At 45.4% G+C, this 20,547-nt stretch overlaps 1 long non-coding RNA gene across 2 annotated transcripts in view; it reads left to right on the plus strand.

The window, feature by feature from the left end:
• Positions 1–20,547, plus strand: part of LOC120101530 (uncharacterized) — a 31,433-nt gene that overhangs the window by 5,425 nt on the left and 5,461 nt on the right. The window contains exons 2-3 of one of the 2 annotated variants that reach the window (XR_015684268.1): positions 684–783; positions 17,249–17,381. This is a non-coding gene — a long non-coding RNA (uncharacterized LOC120101530). The remainder of the gene's footprint in view (positions 1–683; positions 784–17,248; positions 17,382–20,547) is intronic. The other variant, XR_015684267.1, reaches the window with a different exon arrangement.

A 20,547-nucleotide genomic window follows, 5' to 3' on the forward strand; every position in this document is an offset into this window, starting at 1 on the left:
TAAATGCCTTGTCCGTTAGTTGCCAGATTTTCCGTGTGACACTGTTCCTGGGGAGACGTACCCAAACACGTCACCTCAACAGCAGACCGAAATTAAGGTCACCACTGATCGTGGTGAGCCAGTGGGTTTACTGGGGTTATTTATAAGCATACAAGTGAGGGGTCCGTTACAAGAGCAGAAATGACTCACAGACAACTGCATCGCCAAAGCCCACCAGAGCATAGGGAACACCTCACAACGTCCAACACGTGGAGGTTGTGCAACAGGTGGTTGTGGGTCCTTGAAGAAGCCCAATCCGTCTGAGTTTCATCCAGGTAGCTTGGATGGTCTGAGACTCTTCCAGGCATCCTGTCTTGTCTCCTTGTGACTTCCTGCAGCTCTTACTGCTTGGTCAAGCCTGTGGAAGGCGAGGCCTAGAGGATCTCAGAGTCAGGGTCTTCCAGAAGTGGCTGTTTTCTTCCTCAGCTTAATAGCTTCACTGCAGAATGACATCATAGCCTCACTACAGAATGACATCATAGCTTCAATGCAGAATGACATCATAGCTTCAATGCAGAATGACATACATTGTTTTACCCTACAACACCCTGTGTCATAATGATGAGGGGAGGGTTTGAATCTTGAGGGACATTGCTTCTGATGAATTGTTTAGCCCTTCACAGACTTCTTTGCTTCATACGCAGATTTGATGTGGCATGCCAAGGACCAGCATCAGCTTGGGAGAGGGTCCTGAGGAAGGGGTGTTTGGACGCAGTGGAAGAATGACTCAAAGTCAATGATGCGGTGAGAGCTGACAACTCTATAGCATGCTCAAGATGACTTTCTAGGTAGCTAAACTCTGGCAGACTAAAGCTGTCTTTTATTTGTGTAAGCTACTTTCTTAGGAATTGCATATCAATTTAATCATTTACCTCAGGTTCCTTCTTGATTATCCCACAAATTAACTTTTTATGACCTTAGTCACTTGATTCTTAGAAAAACACAGCAAGTACATTTTTTAACATAGCGAGTCCTATATGGTTCATTGGGCACAGCACTCGTGGTTGCTAAATCCAGACACACAGGCTATTTTTATGTAAGAAAGTTAGCTTTCTATTTTCCAATTCCTTCACTTCCTAAGCATGGGTGTCCTGGAACTTGCTGTGTAGACAGACCTTGTACTCAGGGATTTGCATGGCTCTGTCTCAAAGGTGCGTACCACCAGGCCTAGACCTAAACTTGCTCTGTCTAAGGATAGCCTTGAACTCAGAAATCTGCTTGCCCTTATAAACACAAACAATAAGCTAATCTGGGTGGGAGCCTGCCCTGAGATCACCATTTCCTCACTTCCTGGTGCTCCTTTATTGCTTGTACCATGAGCCTTATTTTTTAACTATTCCTTTCCCTTTCACTAGTGTAGCTGCCTCGGGTTTTTTATTTGTTTGTTTGTTTGTTTTGTTTTTTTAGGTCTATGAATCCCTCATACACTTCATATTGCATTCTTATATTTTGCATTGTTGAGAAATCTTGTTTATATATTCTTGAACTCATGTTTTTAGAGTTCTTTCCCACAACCTTAAGGCTGTCCTGAAGGTCATAGCATTTACAATTTTGCTGAGGAATATCAGACAAACCCTCGCCTCCTGGAATTGTGCTGTTTCTGATTATCCTGGAATCATTAATCTTGGCAGGGAGACATTCCCCAAAGGAGGAAAATAAAGTAAAATATGTACATTATGCGTTATTCCTACAGCAACTGTCAGCACTTGAAAAGACCCACGCCCTGCTGGCTCTGCTCCAGGGGCAGGAACCATATCACATTGTCTATCCCACAGCCATATCAGATCCTGCAGGGGCAGGATTAAATGGGTTAGAGAGAAGAGGTGGACCTTACCAACACTGACCACCAGGTAGAAATGGCTCCATGTGCTTTGCACAAATGTCAACTCATCTTAACCTTCACTCACCTACATGCAGAAACTAGTCACACCAGGCTTTCCAGTGGAGAGAAGAGAGATTTAAAATACCCATAGGATAACTTCATTTGCCGTCCCTCGAGCTGTAGACCTATACCCTGGGGCCAAATGATCTTCCTTTTGTACTCCATACTTATAAGAAATATTTATGAGTATCAATCTTCTGTGGAAATGACCAAGCCAGGTGGTGTCATAGCACCAGAAAGAGGTGGCATTCACACAAATCACTTAGTTTGTCATAACAGGACAACTAATCAATGTTCAGAGGGAGAGCTCTAGGGACAAGTTCTCATGGTAAGAAGGCTAAGCCCCAAAAGGGTGCATCTCAAGAGCCTGGGTAAAACTGAGACAAAAGACAAAAGCTTGTAGAGGCATGGAAGACGAAAAGATCTTCATTCCTGATGGCTGAGAACCCAGAAAATCTCAAATAAGAAATTGAACCCTCTTTTTATGTCAAAATACATACCTTCACTTCCTTGGGCCCTTCCTGCAGTAAGGCCTTCCTTGACTTTTGTTTTGTTGAGGGTTTAATGTAGCCCAGGCTGACCCAGAATTCACTGTATAACTGAGGATTACTTTGAGATCCTGATCCGCTGGCTTCCTCCTCCCAGGGATGGAATTTATAGGCCTACATCATCATCATGCTTTGACCTTTTTTGATCCATTTTCATCCTAGTCAGTAACCCAAAACAATGCACAGAAACTGTCTTATGAATCATTCACTGTCTTAGTCAGGGCTTCTATTCCTGCACAAACATCATGACCAAGAAGCAAGTTGGGGAGGAAAGGGTTTATTCAGCTCACACTTCCACATTGCTGTTCATCACCAAAGGAAGTCAGGGCTGGAACTCAAGCAGGTCAGGAAGCAGGAGATAATGCAGAGGCCATGGAGGGATGTTACTTACTGGCTTGCTTCCCCTGGCTTGCTCAGCTTGCTCTCTTATAGAACCCAAGACCACCAGCCCAGGGACAGCACCAATCACAATGGGCTGGGTCCTCCCCCCTTGACCACTAGTTGAGAAAATGCCTTACAGCTGGGTCTCATGAAGGCATTTCCACAACTGAGGCTTATTTTTCTGTGGTAACTTTAGCTTGTGTCATTGACACACAAAACCAGTCAGTACATTCACTAAAGAAAAGTTCTAGATAAAAATAAATAGACCCAAACAGTTTTTGTTTTTTGTTTTTTTTTTATTTAATCTTAAAATCACTTGAACAGTATAACTTTGTTTTTGTTTTTTTTTTTTTATTATTATATATGAGTACACTGTAGCTGCCTTCAGACACACCAGAAGAGGGCATCAGATATCGTTACAGATGGTTGTGAGCCACCATGTGGTTGCTGGGATTTGAACTCAGGACCTCTGGAAGAGCAGTCGGTGCTCTTAACCACTGAGCCATCTCTCCAGCCCAACAGTATAACTTTGAAAGGCGCTAAAGTGATTTTGGCTTTTAAGACAAGAGTCTTCAGTAACCAAGGATGGTGATACCCACTGTGGCCAAGGATGACCTTAAACTTCTGCTCCTCCTGTTTCTATGCATCCACCCCCAAATACTGGGATTCTTTATAGCATTTTCATCTGACCATGGGAGATATATTTTCTATTTATTTATTTATTTATTTATTTATTTATTTATTTATTTATGTATTTACTTATGTATTTATTTCATTTATATGAGTACGCTGCTGTCCTTGACACACCAGACGAGGGCATAGGATCTCATTACAGATGGTGTGAGCCACTATGTAGTTGCTGGGAGTTGAACTCATGACCTTTGGAAGAGCAGCCAGTGCTCTTAACCATTGAACCATCTTTCCAGCCTGAGATATATTTTCAATATGGCACATATAATAAAGTCTGACTTAGTGTCTTGGTGTTTCTGTTGCTATGATAAAACACCATGACTAAAAGTAACTTGCAGCGAGGGAAAGATTTATCTCAGCTTACAACTTTCAGGTTATACTCCATCACTGGAGGAAGTTAGGAGAGGAACTTGAGGCATGAATGTGGAAACAGGAACTAATGTAGAAGCCATGGAGGAACAGTGCTTACTGGCTTTGTCTTCATGGCTTGCTCAGTCTGCTCTCTTAAACCACCTACATAGGGTCGGCACCACCCACAGTGGGCCGAACCCTCCCATATCAATCATCGCTTAAGAAAATGCCCCTCAGACCTGTCCATAGACCAGTCTGATGGAGGCGTTTCCTCAATTGAGGTTCCCCACTCTCCAGTGACTTTAGCTCCCCCCCCCCCCCCCCCCCGGAGCTGGGGACTGAACCCAGGGCCTTGCGCTTCCTAGGCAAGCGCTCTACCACTGAGCTAAATCCCCAACCCCATGCTTTTCTCAATTTGAAAAATACAACAACAACAGCAACAACAAAAACTAAGGACACGAGAGATTAACATATCGTGGATTATATCAAAACAGATTATGAGAATCCTGAAGCTCATGTTTGATTCATGATTTTAACCTCAGTGGTTTGGTCACTGTTTTAGTTAGGGTTTTATTGCTGTGAAGAGACACTAGGACCATTGCAACTCTTATAAAGGAAATCATTTAATTGGGGCTGGCTTATAACTCAGAGGTTTAGTCCCTATCATCATGGTGAGAAGCAAGGTGCTGGAGGAGCCAAGAGTTCTACATCTTGATCTAAAGGCAGCAGAAGGAGACTATGTGTCACACTGGGGGTAGCTTGAGCATGTAAGACCTCAAAGCCTGCCCCACAGTGACACACTTCCTTCAACAAGCAACACCTACTCCAACAAGGTCACACCTCCTAATAGTGCCACTCCCTATGGGCCAAGCATTCAAATACATGAGCCGTGGGGTCCACTCCTATTCAAACCACTACAGTGATCATTCTGTTCACTTCTGAATACCTGCTCCCTGGGCATTGATGTCAATCTCTAACTCCTAGACCGTCTCCTCCTCCTTCCCCCTACACTCTCATTCTTGCTCTCTTGATTTGTTTTTGATGTTTTGAGGCTAGGTCTCATCATGTAAATCCAGGCTAGCCTGAAGCACATGCTCTACCTCAATATCTGTGATTTGAGCTGTCCACAACCACTACTACCTTGTGTCTTCCTGTCTCTGAACAAGGTCCTTTCTTTTGTCAGATCCTCCTTGTCAGGAGTGCTAAGGTGAGGTGGACTCTTGGAGAGTTTGAAATATACATCCAGAAGATTCTTGACCTGAGAAGTTGCCTCCTAGGCTCCTTGGTGGGGAACAGAATTAGCCATAAGATGTGCAAAGTCAGCATGCCCGGTGTTAGGTGAACATTTCTCACAGAAATACTGAATAAAGGAAATCCCACTCTTCTCTGAAACCAGAAAGCCCTCGATCCCCAAAGACAGCCAGCCTTACCCTCATAGACAAATGCAGAAGTGAGATCTGTGTAGAGAAGTGACGTCTTCAAAGCCAAAGGTTTGGGTTTTCAGAGACAGGCTCTGAACCTGGGCCTTTCCCCAGCACCTCATTCAGGGACAGGTGGGGAAATTCACAGATTCAGTGTGGGAGGGGAGGTTAGTGTTAACTCCACGGAACTACAAGGTCAATGTGAAACCCATATCTAGGAAGAAGCAGGGATGAGTGGAGCACTACAAAAGGGAGACTTAGTCATGGTACCTCGGAGGTGGCCTGGGTCCCTGTAGGAGACAGTGGGGCACAGCACATCTGAGTGGTCCTGTCAGAGACATTTACAGGAAAGGCCAGGGACCCACAGCCAGCTCTTCCTTAGTAAGGTACCTCCAAAAAAGGGAGGGTGGCATGATGAAGGTTCTGTTTCAACAGGATACTTTCCTCCTAACCATCAGCCATCATTGGGAAGAGATATCAGAAGGAAAGGGGAAAGAAGAAAGAGACAGAAAGAGGTAGACATAAAAACAGAAGAAATAAAGGGGGTAGGGGAGGAAAGAAGAGGGAGGGAGGGAAGAATGAGGAGGGAGGGAAGAAGATATGAAGGAATAGTGAAAAAGAGAGAAAATGAGTGTTTCAAACTGTACAAGCTCTAACATATCCCATGTCACACAGAGAGGTCACCTGCAGGGCTTTGTCCCGAGTGACCCCATCTTTTAACCAGCAGTTTTCTCCATTTGGGGCACCAATGCTGAGGCAGAAGGAGTCTGCATCTTACTTGTGCCAATGAACAGCCATCTTCTGGGTCAGCAGGATGGCTCAGCAGCTAAAGGTGTTTGCTGCCAAACCCAAGGACTGACTCAGTGTCTGGGACCTACACAGCAGAAGGAGCGAGCTACGACAAGTTGTCCTCCAATTTCCGCGTGCATGTGTGCTAGCCCTACCTACTATCTGTCCAGTGCTCATCATGAGGTGCTGAGTAACTTATTTAAGCAAATAAAATATTGCCCCTTGTGAACTTACCAAATTAAATCAGGGACACATAGACACATAGGTGTATCAAACCACTCCAGATAGCCCAGGCCCACCACAAACATCTCAAAACCAACAGATCAAAGAATGATGTAATTACCCTCACATGAGATATAGAGAATGAAGACAAGCATATTAGTCGGGCTTCTCCAAAGGAACAAAACTAATTAATAGAATAATAAGTGTGTATGTGTGTCTGCGTGTCTGTGTGTGTCTCTGAGGGGTATGTCTCTGTGTGTATCTGTGTGCGGGATGTGTATGTGTGTGTATCTGTGTGTGGGGTGTGTATGTGTGTGTATCTGTGTGTGGGTGTGTCTGTGTGTATCTGTGTGTGGGGTGTGTCTGTGTGTGTATCTGTGTGTGGGTGTGTCTGTGTGTGTATCTGTGTGTGGGTGTGTCTGTGTGTATCTGTGCATGAGGTGTAGATATGTCTGTGTGTGTTTGAGTGTGTAGTAGATGGAGAGTCAATGAGTCTAATGTAGATATTTTAGTGTAGAGATTTAATCACTCTAATGAGTGACCTACAGGATGTGGCTGTAGTCCAGGTAGTCAAACAATGGCTACCTCCCAATGGATAGGTCAAACAGCTGTTTAGTCTATGAGAGTTGGATATCCGAGAAGTCTCAGTCTAGTGGAGGAGTCCCAGGGGATTCCTGGAGAGCTGTTGGTCTTCAGTCTACATTGGATCCTGAATGTAGGATCTAACTGGTGTTAGGTAGATTCTAACACCAGTGAAGGAGTGCATCAGCAACAGCATAGATGAGCCTGCCAGCAAGAACGAAAGCAAGCGACAAAAGCAAAACCTTACTTCTTCCACATCCTTTTATGTGTGCTGCCCAGAAGGTGTGGCCCGGATTCGGGGTAGAGAGTCTCGTTGCAAATGATGCAATGAAGAAAACCCCTCACGGGTGTTCCCAGATGCTTGGGTTTTAGTTCATTCTAGAAGCAATCAAGTGGACGGCCAAGGTCAGCCATCACACGATGTCACACTGGGGACAACTGCCTGCCGACCATCATCAGGCTGTCAGGTGTGCAGCACAAGAGCATGAGATGTGGCCCACTTGACTTCATCTGGACCCAACTCCCTTCCCGGAACCTGTTTTGGTGTTTGGCAGGCTGGTGCCACACCAGGTCTGTGAACACAGTTATGTCAATGTTGTGACCTGTTGGGACTCTGATCTTGTCTTTACCAGGGAACCCTTGAGCCCTTCCACCACTCCTGTAGCCCTGTCTAAGCGATTCAATAACGTGTGTGTGTGTGTGTGTGTGTGTGTGTGTGTGTGTGTGTGTGTGTTATATGTTATATATGCTATATATATCATTGGCAGGTATGTGTACACACACACACACACACACACACACACACACACACACACATTATTGTGAAGTAGAACATGTGGCCTGAGAGATAATATGAGCAATTCGGGGCAGAAGACCCAGTGATTGCCAAAAAAACATGAATACCAAGTGAAATCTGCAGTACTCGGTGAATCAGAGCCACCAAAATAGACGTAGCTTGTGAATTTATTGTTTGTGATAAACTTTGACATTGTGGAGAAACATAAACACATCAATCCAGTTGTGGCCAGCGGGACTCCATCCGTCCAAGAAGGAAACTGACGGTAAACAAGCTGCTGGCAAAAATAATTGGCAACACACAAAGTTTCGGTTTGCTTTTTTGTTTTTCCTCAAGTAAAATAAACCATTTGGTGATAGAGATAAAGACGGAAACCGTACCAAAGTCACAAACACAGTCTCAAAGCTTGCAGCTGTTACCCGAATCCTGGCTCACACTGTAGTGTGATCTGACCCTGGTGAGACGGTCTGTGGTGCTGCCTGGAGGCACGGTCCTGAGGTCAGAGAGCAAGGAAGGCTCCCCACCCTCTCTGTGCAGAGCCTCATCACTTAAGGAATTGGTTGACAAATGCAGGACAGATAGAAAGAGTAGCAAGCCTCAGCACCACCCAGGATTTCTTAGGTAAGGAAGGCTATAGCCAGCCCTAGTGGTGCACACCTGCAATTTTGGCACTCAGGCATTGGAGGCAGGAGGATTATTATGAGTTGAAGGCTAGCCTGAGATGCTTAGTGAATTCAAGAAGGGCTTGAATTAGCAAAATTTTGTGGAGAGAGAGAGAGAGAGAGAGAGAGAGAGAGAGAGAGAGAGAGAGCAGCAGCTGTCCAGAAAACATAACATTAAATTTAAAGAATTCTAATGATGTAAGCCCCTTAATTTGTGGGGTGCCAAGAGAAGGACTACATGAAATATTGTTTAAAAGACTGCTGCAGGGCTAGAGAGATGACTCAGTGGTTGAGAGCACTGACTGCTCTTCCAGAGGTCCTGAGTTCAAGTCCCAGCAACCACATGGTGGCTCACAACCATCTGTAATGGGATCTGATGCCCTCTTCTGGTGTCTGAAGAGAGTGACAGTGTGCTCACATAAAATGAATACATCTTTTATAAAACCGGTTGAAAGGAAAAAAGGCTGCTACAAATCGATCAGGACAATCTCAAGGACAAACAGCACTGAAAATGTTTCAGAACATTCCCTCCCATGCTTTGGAAACATTTGTTCCCATGCAACATAACAGTGCAATGGACGTCCTGGGCACATGTGGGATTTTAATGATTCCCAGAGAAGCTCTTTGTGGTGTGACCAGCCAAAACTAGAAAACAGCAACAGACTGTAACCATAAGGCAGAGGACACGTCAAGGATGAACTGCAAAACTCTTAGACAGAGGTTATGTCGTCTAGAAACGGGCATCGGGTGCCGAGTGGCTTTGACACCTGCGGGACAGGGATGCACCGATATTGTAGTCCTCGGCATCTTTAAAATGAGCAGAAACACCAATTCTAAAGCACAAGCGACTGGGTCTCACAGCTAACCCCCCAAGTAGCACTCACTCCTCAGGACAGGAAAGGGTCAAGAGCTAAGGGGAGATGGCTCATGGGTGTTTGCCATGCTCTTGCATACACGAAGACTGGAGGTTGGCTCTCCAAAAAGCTGGATGGCCATGGGTCATTTGTCATGAGCTGCATCACCCTTGTACATACCCACACGAGTGCACTGCACATGAATGTGCCCCCCACCATGTGCTCCAATACCCTGTGTGCACATATCCACACAGTGCATGTCTGTTAAAGAGATAACCTAAAATGGATAACTCTGGGTCAGGCAATTAAAAACACCAGAAAGTGGGGCATTGCTGACGCCGATGGATAAGCAGGCAAAAGCCTTTCTTTGGATGTTAGCAACAGGTGAGTTAATGGAGGCATCATTAGTGAAAGTGACTTACATCTGAAATCCAGCACTGGGGAGGTGGAGGCGGGAGAATCAGGAGGTCAATAACGAGTCTGAGAGACCAGCTGGACCAAGAAAAGACCTTGTCTCAAAGGAGGAGGATGGGGGTGGGAGCAAGAAGAGAGAGAAAAAGGAGAGAGAGGAGGAGAGAGGAGGAGAAAAGGATGCTCCGTTAACAGACTGGTAATGCCCCCAGAACATCCCCATCTCACTCATGAGTGTGTAAGCCAGCTGCCAAACCACGCGTGACACATTGTCATCAAAACTGTCTAGCTCACACGAGATAGCTCAGACAAAAGCCCTTCCAAATCAGGGCCACATACAGGTCAACTTTCTATTTCACGTTTAATACTAACACATGTGTGATACAAACTGCATACCAAGATGAAAATTACTCACCACAGAGGATTAATACGGCATGTTAAACGGGAGCAAAACACCCAGACCATTCTAGGAATGTAACTCACCAGACAGAGACCACCTCCCAGAAGGATCGCTCTTCCCTTGAAGAAATGAGCAAAGAAACATTCCAAACGACACAGTTAGAAGCAAGCTAGACATGGTGGCTCACGGGAAGCCCAGCACTCAGGAGACTCAGGAGGCTTAGTCAGAAGGACTTCCCAGAGTTCCAAGCCAGCCTGGGCTACACAGTGAGTTCCAAGGCAGCTTGGGCTACAGAAGGAGATCAAATCACTCAGAAAAAAAAAAAGTAAAAAGAAAGATTATCTTTAGGGGCAGAGGCTCACAAGGCCCCACCCCTCTCTGAGGAGCTGTGGGCAGTTAATGGTTGCTTGTGGAGGGGGGCTTTTTTTTTTAAATTTTGCATTATATATTTCTTTACTTACATGTCAAAGCTTATTCCCCTTCCTGGTTTCCTGTCCATAAGCCCCCATTCCCTCCCCTCCCCCTCCCCCAGAGGGGGGACATTTTATTCTTTGGTGCTGTCACTGGCAAGGTGCATGGGATCCTTTAAGTAACCCTGATTAAACTCACTGGTACACCAACAAAAATCAATGAAAGTTGAATGGGGACAGGTTGGGAAGACAAAGGAGATGGTGGGGGGTTCCACAGTTAAGAGTACTGGCTGCTCCCAGAGGACTCGGGGTTCACTTCCCAGTCCCACATGATGGCTCACAATCGTCTGTAACTCGAGGTTTGGGGGATCTTGTGCTCGCTTCCGGCTTCTGTGAATACCAGGTACACACATGGTACAGAGGCAGGCATGCTAGCAAATCACCCATGCACACACATGAATTTTTCATTAAAAATTTTGAACTGAAGCCAGACATAATGACATATGCCCTTTAATTCTAGCACCACGGACTTCATCTCTGAATTTGAGGCCAGCGTGGACTTCATGTGGATGGCACAAGGTTTCCTGCTCACAGATAAACATGGGCGAAACCAGAAATGTTACTTGTGAGAGATATCTCCTGAGTGGAGGAAACCAACGCTTGTTTTCCACACACAAGGATGTTAATGACCCAGTGAACTTTGCTATCTGTAGAGCCAGGCCACCCTCAAATTCAACAGAACATGTATCCTGATCTCTCCCTCCCAGCTAATAAAAGCCACCTTAGGGGAGAAGTCACATGTGTTTTACAGCCCGCTGATCTCTAGACCACACCAGATCCTAGGCCCTTAAGCTATAGAACTCACCCTCAAGGCCACATGTGCTTTGCAAAGGAGTTTCTTTGTAATCATGCTGTAAGCTTTATTGTGCACCTAGAATTGGAGTGATGGTTGTTGCCTGGAAACTTTCGCCCAAATTGTACTGTGTTTAAATATTCTTGTGGGGAACTTCCTGGCACCAGACCAAAGAAGTTTGATGAATCTAGTCTTCCTGTTCCTTTTGAGGCTCACAGGGACCCCAGTATACATAGCAAGTTCTGGAAGAACCAATACAGAGAGACCTTGTCCCAAAAAACTAAGATAGATAGAATGATAGATGATGGGTAGATAGATAGATAGATAGATAGATAGATAGATAGATAGGTAGATAGATAGATAGATAGATAGATAGATAGATAGATAGATAGATAGATGATAGATAGATAGGCTAGATAGACAGATAGACAGACAGATAGTAAAGAAATATAGAAAGCATGAAAACAGAAAATATATAGAAGGTACAAACCAAAACTAGAGACAGTGTCTCCCTACAGGAAATCTTGGCACTGAGAGATGCCAATGTGATGATGAAATGACATAGGGGAGCATTCCAGCTATAGAAAATTGATAGTCACTGACCCTACATCTAGGAGTGTAAATGAGTTTATCATATGGACCCTACTGGTGTCTTGAAGGTGGAAGCCTCGGTGAGATGTAAACCTGTACCCAGTAGGAAAGCCACTCTTTTACCTGTAGTCCTATCTGACACATTTGTGTCAGAGCATGACAACCATCTCAGACAAAGCTGTCAGCCAGGTAGCCTCTGTGTGGCACCACAGCTATCACACCCTCAGACCACTTTTGCCCAGAGACCTGCTGTTGCCCATCCACTGGCATTGACCTGTGCTTGCTGCTAGCATGACCAGTGACTCCCGTTACAGACTCAGCCCCTTGCAGCACAGATGCACACCTCTGCTGGAGCACATGAGCTGGATCCTTAGCGGAGCAGAGACACTGAGCTGTAATGTCTTAGCCATTAGTTAGGGTTTCTATCGCTGGGCAGACAGCATGGCCAAACACAGCTTGGCGAGGAGAGGGTTTGCATCAGCTTACAGTTCCACAGCACGGTCCATCGGAGGGAAGTCAGAGCTTGAACTCAAGGTGGGAACCTGGAGATAGGAGCTGAACACAGGCCATGGAGGATGCTGCATGCTAGCGTGCTGTCTGTGGACTGCTCAGCCTGCTTTCTCACACCACTCAGAACCACCAGCCCAGGGGAGCCTCCCACAGTGGGCTGGGCCCTTCCATACCAACCATCCATCAAGGAACTGCCCCACAGGCTCTCCCAGGGGTCAGCTCAGTTAGGGCATTTCCTCAGTTGAGGATCCATCTTTCCAGATGATGCACACTCAGATCCTAACCCTAACAAGCTGTGTAAAGTTGACACAGAACCAGCCAGCACTCCAAGCATGGCAGCTCACACCCTGTCATCTCAGAACTCGAGAGGAGGATTCTCATGAGTTCAAGGGTAGCCTGAGCCACTGTGTGAGGCCCAGTCTCAAACAAACAAACAAACAAACCCTAGAAAGATGCATTACATCTAATGGACATGTTATAAAAAACAGAGCAAGTGACACTTATGGACTTTCATGTTTTGTCTATTTTATGTGCATGAGTGTTTTCTGGCATGTATGTATGTGCACTGAAAAGCTCTCAGGGAGAACTTTCCCTCGGGATGGAGACCCTCTAACTCCAAAGACCAGACCGAGACACCACAGGATGCAATCAGCAAGAGGATTTGGTTTATTGTCGGGATACACAGGCACAGGCACCTGTGGGCGCTTCAGTCACTCGGGGGACTGGCGCGCCCCACGGAACCAAGGATGGGCTTTTATAGGATTTTGGGGAGCAGAAGCAAGCATACAGAAGCAGATGCATGGTTACAGGGATATAATTGGTGGATTCTAATATGGCAAGGGTTTAGCCCGGGGGCAAGTTTCCTAGCTACCTTCCAGAAACATAACGGCTGACTCGGCCCCCCAAGGGTTCAGCCCGGGGGCAAGTTTCTTAGCTACCTTCTTGGAACATAACGACTGACTCGGCCCCCCACCAGGGTGTGGGACCTCTCCTGGGGCTTTTTTTTCATTGTCAGGTGCTCAACCGAAGTCGTCCTGTTGCCAAGCCTTCAACCAAACATATCTTGCTTGGCAGCCGCTGTGTACTCAGTGTTCTAACCTTTCCCTGAACCAGTCATCTTAAGTACAGCCTTGCAAAATGGCGTTACTGCTGCTAAGCTGGGGTCTTTCAGCACCACGTGTAGACATTGCCAATGGAGGCCAGCAGAGGGTATCCCCTTGGTCATAGTGTCTCTTAATAGCATTAGGAAAGTCACTAATGAGAACGACTCCCACATCATAAGTCTAACACTGTGACACAACATTGCAATCTTACCTCAGGGCACAGTGCTTTGATCGTCATGTACTCAGAATGCTCAAACCTGATGTATGTTGTGGTGATTTGATCGAGAGTGTTCCTCTTAGGCTCATGGATTTGAATGCTTGGTTACCAGAGAGTGACACTATTTGAAAAGATTGAGAAGTGTGGCCTGGGTGAAGGAACCGTGTCAGTGGGGTGGGTTTTATTTGAGGTTTCAGAAAACCAAATCCAGAATCGCTTCCTGCTGCCTCCAGATGCAGGTGTAGAACTCTCAGCTCCTTCTCTAGCTCCATGTTTGCCTGTGTGCCACCATGCTTCCTGCTATGAGGATAATGCACTAAATCTCTGAAACCATAACTAACGCCAATAAAATGTGTTCCTTTGTAAGAGTTGCCGTGGTCATGGCATCTCTTCACAGCAGTAGAACAGTGACTAAGACAGAAGTTGGTACCAGGAAGTGGGGTATTGCTGTGACAGCCTGACCATGCTGCTTGTTGGTAAAGTGTGGACTTTCAGACTTTGGATTAGGAAAGCAGTTGAATGAATTAAGCGAGGTTTAATAGGACATCCTAGTAGGAGCACGGAAGACAGTGCTGAGGGCAATTTGGACTGTGGGGCCCACAATTATCAAGTTTCAGAGAGGAAGGATATTAGTAAGTGGCCTAGAGACAGGTTTTATGATATTTTGGCAAAGAATGTGGCTAGTTTTTGCCCTTGTCCAAAAAGTCTGCCTGAGGCTAAATTAAGGAGTTTTAGATTAATGGTCCTGGCAGAGGAGCTTTCAAGATAGCCTAGTGTTGACTGTGTCACCTGGTTACTAGTGGTCACTTCTGCAGGTCTACAACAAAAACAAGTAAGTGGGGCAGGGAGAAATACAGAATGCACAGTTTGAAGAGAAAGGGGGCACTAAGAGCTAAGAGCTAAGTCAAGTGCTCAAGGAGATATAAAGAAAAGCCTGATGCTAAATAGAGTGGTGACCTTAGCAAGATCCCACCCAGCTAAGCTTCCAACTTGTGGAAAGGAATTAAAGAAAACCTGAAGCAATCAAGGAAAACATTGAAAACAAAAAGCTGAAGATGCATTTGAATAAGGGGGCTATGTTTCAGCCTCATCAAGCACCAGAAATTGGCAGCTTCAGCCACATGGCTCTGGTTTTAGAGTTGTAGAATCTCCCCTAAGGAAAGCTACTGAGGCAGGCATGTGTCAGGGGAGTCCCTGCATGGAGACCAAGAGTGGCCATTGGGTGAAGCTGAGAAAATGAAGACTGTATTTCATTGGAGATACCATGACGTTAGAGATGCCAGGATTGTAAGATAGCTGCTAAGGAGAGCTGCATGGGGGAGTGGAACCAGCCCAAGAGACAGAAGTTGTGTTGTAGTCAACAAACCTGAAAGGAGTTAGAAATCTGAAGAATACTTTAACATTGGACATGGAAATGCAGAATTTGGAGTATGCTCAGCTTACAGTTTCAGAGGGTTAGTCCATTATCATGGTGGGCCATACAGCAGCACGCAGGCCAACACGGTTCTGAAGAAAGAGCTGAGAGTTTTCAGTCTTGCTTCAGTCCAGTATTTCTTCACGATGCTCCCTTTCCTCCCTTTTGGAATGGTAATGTATATCCTGTGCCATTGTATGTGGAAAGTATAGGATCAGCTTTTTGACTTTGATAGTACAGAAGTTAGAGTTAGGAGATTGCCTTGAGCCTTAGAAGAAACTTTGAACTTCTAAACAGTGTTGAGACTGCTATAGACTAAGGGGACTTTCGAAGTTGGACAAAATGCAGTCTTGTGTTATGATATGGTTATAAAGCTATGGGCACCAGGGAGTAGAATGTGATGTTTAATAGGAATGACCCCCTATTGGCTCATATATTTAAATGTTTGGTCACCAGGGAGTGGCACTATTTGAAAAGATTCAGAGGTGTAGTCTTGTTTGAAGAAATGTGTCACTGGGGTTAGTTTTTCAGGTTTCAGAAGCCCAAGTCAAGCCCAGAATCTCACTTCCGCTGCCTACAGATCCAGATATAGAACTCTCAGCTCCTTCTCCAACACCATGTCTGTGTGCCACCATGCTTCTCACCACGAAGTTAATGGACTAAACTTCTGAAACCCTAAACTAAATACCTTCTCTTATAAGAGTGTTTGTGGTCATGGTGTCACTGCTCAACAATAGAACAGTGACCAAGATACAATGTCATAACTAATGAAAAGACCTTATTGGCATCTTATTCAGCCATTGTCTCATAAAGCCTTGTCTGAAGTGTGGCCAGGGAGAATCCCAAAACTCCAGTGGAATGACACACAGACATTGTCATTGAAACAAACCAGGAGGAGCTCAGTATGCGTGTGTGGTGGTTTGCATAGGTTTGACCCCACATAGAATGTGTGTCTGAATGCTTGGCCATAGGGAGTGGCAGTATTAGGAGGTGTGGCCTTGTTGGAATAGGTGTGGCCGTGTTGGGAGGAAGTGTGTCACTGTGTAGGTGGGCTTTGGGGTCTCCAAACTCAAGCTCCACTCAGTGTGAAATCAGAACCTCCTCCTGACTGCCTATGGAAGATATAGTTGCCTGGTTGTCTTCAGATCAAGATATAGGTACTCTTGGCTCCTTCAGCACCATGTCCACTTACATGCTGCCATGTTTTCTGCCATGATGGTAATAGATTGAACCTCTGATGCTGTAATCCAGCCCCAATTAAATGTTGCCCTTTATAAGAATTATGTTGATCATGATGTCTATTCACAGTAATAAGACTCTAACTAAGAGACTATGTAAAGCCAATGTAAAGTCTTCAATTAGATACCCGACATGGTGCTATACTCCTGTTATCTCAGAAGGAGGCGGGAGGGTTAGATGCTCAACATCATCCTCTGGTACCTTGTGAGCTTGAGGCCAGCCTAGGTTATAGGAAACCACCTCAATTTTAGAAGAGAGACTATTTGATATAACCTGAAGAGTAAAATTTGATTCCATCTGAAAAAAAAAAAAATCAGGCCAGCCATGGTGGTGCATGCCTGTAATCCAACACTTAAGAGAGACAGGTAGATGGATCTCTGTGAGTTCAAAACCAGCCTGGTTCTAGATAGCAAGATCCAGGTTAGCCAGGGCTGCATCGTAAGACCTTTCAAAAGCAAGCCAGACAGAAGCAAATGCACTGAATACTGTTCTTATTCCTCACACTCAGTGTGCATCCTGCTTACTTAAACTGTAAAGCGTCTTGTAAAAAGAACAATGTTGATCTTCTCCACGTGACCCACCAGACTCCTGCTCTCAGGAATCAGGGGGTGGATTGGGAAAGCTGTGCCCTGTACTCTGTAACAGATTGCACAGAACAGCTTCCAGGCTGGGCCTTGGTCTGGGTGACTCCACTTTATATGACATCACTTTGCTCCATTGTGAGTGCAAACTCTGAAGCAGAGTGACTCCACAGGTCATTTGTACTACTAAACAAGGGCTCTCTGCCCAGAACAGATGGAGGCACACAGATGGGAGCCATCTTGAGGACAGACTGAGGAATAATTCCTTTTTTTTTTTTTTTTTTTTTTACAAATATTATCAGCCATGAACTTGTCAATGAAACCTGGAGCACAGGAACACAGAGGTGCAGGAAATCCACATCGGATCAAGACAGACTGTGAGCTTACGAGCTTATGCACGAGCTTGCGCAGCCCTTCTTGATCCTATAAAACAAGGTACCAGAGCACCCATCAGCCATCCTTGGGCCATTGGTGCAAGCACCACAGGATCCTCAGGGACAGACTCTGTTTGTTACCAAGGCTTTACCTTAGTTTGACTGCTACATCCACACATTTGCCATTTGTCTGGATCCACTGAGCCTGGAAGTCAATCAGTCCCCAACCTGCTCCATGATTTGGGGTCCTCATGGCAGAAATGCTCTATGACTTGCTTTGCTGTGATTTTAGTTCCCTTAGCACTCCCGCCTTGCTTCCAATATGGCACCTTTGAGTCTTTCAGCCCCTTTAACTCTGTCAGCATTCTGGAACCTACATTTAATTGTGTGACGTGTGTTGGGGATTGGTTCTAATGCTTGGATATAATTGGGATTCTGTGTGTCCAAAGGCTGAAGGCCCTTGTCCCCAATCAGTCTTTGATTGATCAATAAAGAGCCAACAGCCAATGGTTGGGCAAAGGGAGATGGGGCAGGACGTTTAGATTTGCATGGGCTAGGGCAGAGATGAGGAGAAGAGGGAGGATCGTCATGATGAAGTGGGAGATGGATCAGATTTCGAGAAGCAAGAAAGAGAGCCAATGAGCCACATAAGAATTCAGGTGAGCGGGCTGGGGATTTAGCTCAGTGGTAGAGCGCTTACCTAGGAAGCACAAGGCCCTGGGTTCGGTCCCCAGCTCCAAAAAAAAGAACCAAAAAAAAAAAAAAAAAAGAATTCAGGTGAGCGTCCACTAGACACTTACCTGATTGGTCCTGGGGTAGCAGGCAGAGGATTAGAACTGCCCAGCCATTGAGCTGGACAGAATATTAAAAATAAGCTAGTGTGTGTGCGCATGTATATGTGTGTATGTGTGTATGTGTGTGTGTGTGTGTGTGTGTGTGTGTGTGTGTGTGTGTGTGTGTGTGTGTGTTTCATTCTAGGATTCAGGGAGCTGCTGGGCAGGTGTCTGGAGGAGTTTGACCCACTGGGAGCCCAAAGCAGTGTAGCCACAGTCCACGCTATAACATGTGATGTGTGACCTGAGACTTGTCACCAATTAAGACTGGAATAAAAACCCAGGCATAGTTGCTCATGCCTGCAATCACACCTAAAAGTTTGAGGCAGAAGGACTGCTCTGTATTTAAGGCCAGCCTGAGCTATCTGGGATTCCAGGCCAAGTTGAGCTCCAGAGGGGGACTTTGTCTGAAAACAACACATTAGAATAAAAAAATCTACTATGAAGCCTGCAGGACTTGGTGAGTCAAAGGGCAAGAACATTGATGGCATTGTTTATGAATGGACCAGTACTGTGGAAAAATACAACTATGCAGAGAGAGAAAGAGAGAGAGAGAGAGAGAGAGAGAGAGAGAGAGAGAGAGAGAGAGAGAGAGAGAGAGCACGTGCCTCAAACAATTGCTTTCCTTCCAGCCAGACAGTAAATCATACTGGAAGGAATGAGCTGCCTGTCAGCGCCTTTTCCCCTTGCTCCCCCCTAAAAAATGCTCTTCAAAACACCACTGTCGGGGCTGGGGATTTAGCTCAGTGGTAGAGCGCTTACCTAGGAAGCGCAAGGCCCTGGGTTCGGTCCCCAGCTCCGGGAAAAAAAAGAACCAAAAAAACAAAAAAAAAAAAAACAAAAAAACAAAAAAAAAAAAACCACTGTTTTTTTTTTTCTAAACCAATCTATGACTTGCAAGTCCTTTGTTTTCTAATGATATTAAATCCTACCTCTGTACTTCCATATTTCTAATTTTAAAAGGCAGACACAGAGAGAAAACCAGGCATTTTTATGTTCTTAGAATTCATTGAGAAAAAAAAAAAAAAAAAAAAGCTCTCGGGTTCTTTAGGGCCAAAGAATTCCAGCAGTTGACATAAAAATCTTACCTACCCAAGCAAACCTAAAAAGTTGCATTCCATTCTGTTTTAAACGTTGCTTCTCCTGACCTTTCAAGAAAGGCCCAGTAGGAAAATTCAATCCACTTGAGTAGAGGGAATGCAATTCTGGATTGTGATTTTGCACAAATGTATTATTTAATTCTTAAATTAAGTGCACGATATTTAAAAAGCACAAATACAAAATGTGAGTAGGCTGGGCCTTCTCAAGAATTAGTGTGCCCCGAAGAAATTCTTCAGGGCAGTAAAATTAGATTCTAGTCTCAGCCTGAAATTAGCCTGGGCTCATATTCCGGCCCTGTAATTACACAGTGTGCAACCTCAGGGGGAAATTATTACTTAACTACTTATCTCTAAGTGGGTGTAATTCTCTGTCTCTCAGAGAGCCAACGGAAATTACCGACGTTGTATGTTCTTGCATTAAGGCTTTGGATACAGCTATTACATGAACATCTCTCTTCATTTATGACAGATATGAGAGGAGGCCCTGAGGTCTTCAGCCACCATATCCTACAGGGACAGGGTTCCCACCCACATGGTGCAGTTGCTCGTGATAGAGGACTCGAATGGTCTTAGAAATAGACACAGCACATTGGGCATGGTGGTGCCCTTGGGAGATACAGGCAGGAGGATCAGGAGGGTCAAGGTCAGCCTTGGGTACTTAGCAAGCTCAAGGCCAGCCTGGGTTACCTGGGATACTCTTTCTTTTATCAAACACCCCTACCACCAGGGACTCACACTATAAGCGTGGCCTTGACCTTGAACTTCTTATCATCCCGCCTCTACCACCCAGCCTTTGGCATTATAGGTCTGTGCCCACCACGTGAGTGTGGTGCTGTGGATTGGACGTGGAGGTTCTTTGTCAGGTAAACCATGTTCGGAGCCCTCCTTTTTCCTTATAATCATTGCCAGTTTCTACTTTGTTCTAGACTCTTTACTCCTCTGTGATCAGGTTGAACCTTGGTCCTTTTTCCCCTCTCAGAATTGTGTAACCAGTCACACCACTGAGCAGCACAAGGGGCCAAGAGCACAGTGGGAGAGGAAGTCACTAACCAACATCTCCGTCCTCGGGGCCTGGGAGGTTATAGACCACAGAAAAATGAGAACACAGAGTTCTGAGGCCAGCCTTGGGAGGATTATCTTGAGTAGGAGGCCAGTCTGAGCTGGATGGTGAGACTTTTTCTAGGTTTTGGTTCTTTTTTTTTTTTTTTTTTTTTTTTTTCCGGAGCTGGGGACCGAACCCAGGGCCTTGCGCTTCCTAGGTAAGCGCTCTACCACTGAGCTAAATCCCCAGCCC

Source organism: Rattus norvegicus, chromosome 3, assembly GCF_021556685.1.
Source record: "Rattus norvegicus strain SHRSP/BbbUtx chromosome 3, alternate assembly SHRSP_T2T, whole genome shotgun sequence".
Taxonomy (NCBI): Eukaryota; Metazoa; Chordata; class Mammalia; order Rodentia; family Muridae; genus Rattus; species Rattus norvegicus.